At 30.8% G+C, this 3486-nt stretch overlaps 1 pseudogene; it reads right to left on the bottom strand.

Annotated features, from left to right (window-relative positions):
* Positions 1-3095: 3095 nt before the first annotated feature.
* On the bottom strand, positions 3096-3195 carry LOC132425206 (U6 spliceosomal RNA; annotated as a pseudogene).
* Between the last annotated feature and the right edge of the window lie 291 nt (positions 3196-3486).

Genomic DNA, 3486 nt, shown 5'->3' with positions numbered 1-3486 from the left:
TCATATTGGTTTTATATTAGACAGGCAATAATAGTTTCAGTGCTAAGATATTCTGTAAGAATATGGATAAGTAAGGTATTTTAAACTCCTTCACAGAAGAGCTCAAATTCTATCTTTGTTATTTTATTTTATTTTAAAAATTACTATTGTTGTGATCATTTGGCTATTATAAGGAGAAATTTTGATTGAGCCATTCTCAGCATTGCTCATCCAATTGACAGGCCTGATGATAGTTGACCATATCAAATATTATTTAGAAGCCATTGTCCCAATAATGTGTAACCAGTAGTAATGGGAGTAATAATACAAATAATAACAATTGGAAACAACTGTATTTCACTTTATGATTGCCTGCTTGATATCTTGCAAAAGAAGAAAAAGAGTCTTAGAAAAATTTGCTTATTTGTTTAGTCAACCTACCAAAACTGTTTATTGAGATTTTTAGGTATATAGGCAGGAGCAAGTTATACAACTTGCTCAAAAGTGAGATGACGGAGTTATGCTTCACAATACAGCAGTCTGTGGCCGACTGCTTCTCAGCTGGGAAACCACATGGATCTCATATAACTTTGCCTTCGTTCAAAAACATCTGATTTCTGAATTTATATACAAACCCTATTTGTTTGCTATTATGATCACATCACTACTGATTTAAACATATAGCTGCTATGTTACCATATGCATTGGTATTAAAGATATAAATAACATACAAGTCTACATATACATTTTAAATACCTTTAAATATTGAAATATCTAAACACTATCTTCTAAAAAGATGTTTCTTAAATTTAATATATTTAAGGATATGTTTTAATGAATTCTTTAGAACCAACAAAATTAAAAGGTGATCTTCTACAGTATTTGTTATTAAGCCCTCTATGTATCATATAAGAATTTTTATATTTCTTGTAAAGAGTCATTGTTTATTTAGAATTTAATATATGTTAAAATATTTTCCTGTCACAAATATTAGCTCACAACAAAAATTTTAAACCTGAACTTTTAAACTAATTTCATGTAATTTCAGTTAACCGTGGGTCTGAAAACCGTATATATGTAATTTTTTAAATTCAAATTTAATTTTGAAAACTGCCCTTTGGTAAACTAAATGCATGCTTTCTTCAAACCCTTAAAATGATTACATAACTGTCTTAAAATATTTTATTTGCTTAATATGTAAAAATATTTTCCTATGAGGTATTAATACTTTAATACTGACATTAAAATGAATGTTTTTCCATTAGGAAAAATAGTGATGTCATTCATGCATAGAGTGTTTTCGGACTTCCATTTCTTTAGTGGAGAAAACAAGGTCACAAATAATTTAGAAGAAAATTTAGATCACAGTTGGCTTTTCTGCCAAGAAATGGAAAAGAAATTTTAAATTTTAGCTTCCTGATATGCATCCAGGATATGCATAAAGGATATGCATATATTCAAATATAGGTAATTTTCATCTAAGAGCCCAAGAAATATGCATGTTAATAAAGACATTTTAAATACCATATCTTGATTTCATACTATGCATATTTAGGTACATGTGACTTGTTTCTATTGAAATAAAGCATTAATTTTGGTCACATTCAAATGTTACCAAGAATATACGTTGTATTTGTATCTATTGGAGCTGTCACTGGTTGTATGTTATCCTGGTTTATGGTAAGGGAGGGTAATATGGAATAAACTTGAGCCTAGACCTAAACTTCCTCCATGAATGAACATATTTATCTGTATACTCTAGGATTAAGACCATGTCTCCAGACAGTACTCACTACTTAAAAGCCATCTGAAAATAAAAGTGGGTTTTGTATTTGGTTCCTCAGTTTATCCTCACACAAATTTAGCACTACAATCACTTCGGTTAATCTGTAAAGTGTGTATATCCAAGCAGTATGACTAGACCATCTTTCTAAACTAAGTCTTATGTATAGTATTTTATTGAACTGTTAACTAGTGGAAAATATTTAAAAATAAATAAAAGAGAGAGAAAGGAAAAAAGAGACACAGAGATAGAGAGAAATCAGTTATTAGATTTTAAAGTAAAATAGTTGGGGGAGATTAGGGCTTGGCAGCTGAAGATCTATCATATTCACAGTTGCCGTAATGTACTTTATTTTTTATTTTTTATATTATTTATAATATATATATAATATATAATATATATTATATATAATATATATAATATATAAACATATAGCTTATATATATATAACATATAGCTTATATAGCTTATATATATAAATATATATATAACATATAGCTTATATATATAAATATATAAACATATATTATATATAATTATATATAATTATATATATATAATTATTTATATTGGAGTATAATTGCTTTACAATGGTGTGTTAGTTTCTGCTGTATAACAAAGTGAGTCAGCTATATGTGTACATATATCCCCATATCCCCTCCCTCTTGCGTCTCCCTCCCACCCTCCCTACCCCACCCCTCTAGGTGGTCACAAAGCACCGAGTTGCTCTCTATGCTATGCTCTTTATGCTGCATCCCACTAGCTATCTATTTTACATTTAGTAGTGTATATATGTCAATGCTATTCTCTCACTGCATCCCAGCTTACCCTTCCCCCTCCCAGTGTCCTCAAGTCCATTCTCTACATCTGCGTCTTTATTCCTGTCCTGCCCGTAGGTTCTGCAGAACCTTTTTTTTCTTTTATTTTAGATTCCATATATATGTGTTAGCATACGGTATTTGATTTTCTCTTTCTGACTTATTTCACTCTGTATGACAGTCTCTAGGTCCATCTACCAATAACTCAATTTCATTTCTTTTTAAGGCTGAGTAATATTCCATTGTATATATGTGCCACATCTTCTTTATCCATTCATCTGTCGATGGACACTTCGGTTGCTTCCATGTCCTGGCTATTGTAAATAGTGCTGCAATGAACATTGTGGTACATGACTCTTTTTGAATTATGGTTTCCTCAGGGTATATGCCCAGTAGTGGGATTGCTGGGTCATATGATAGTTCTATTTTTAGTTTTTTAAGGAACCTCCATACTCTTCTCCGTAGTGGCTGTATCAGTTTACATTCCCACCAACAGTGCAAGAGGGTTCCCTTTTAAAAATATGGAATGCTTCACGAATTTGCGTGTCATCTTTGCGCAGGGACTATGCTAATCTCTGTATCGTTCCAATTTTAGTACATGGGCTGCGGAAGCAAGCATGCCATGACGTATTTTAAGTACAGGCCTTGACACAATAGATATGCAATGAATATTTGCTGAATAACAAATGATTGAACAGTATAGGATTTTGATCCTCCAAATCTTTATAGAAGGTTTCTTGTATTTTTTAAATAAACAAAGAAGAGTGCATATTATATGCTGGCAGTTTTCTAAGAATTTTATGAAAATTAATTTATTTAATCTTCCTCAAAATTGTATTAGGTAGGTACCAATTTTATTCCTATTTTATGATAGAAAGATTTACTAACTTGCCCAAGATCAAAGCT

This window comes from Delphinus delphis, chromosome 4 (genome assembly GCF_949987515.2).
Source record: "Delphinus delphis chromosome 4, mDelDel1.2, whole genome shotgun sequence".
Taxonomy (NCBI): Eukaryota; Metazoa; Chordata; class Mammalia; order Artiodactyla; family Delphinidae; genus Delphinus; species Delphinus delphis.
Note: the sequence above shows the minus strand (reverse complement) of the source record. Positions and strands in the feature narration are given on the sequence as shown.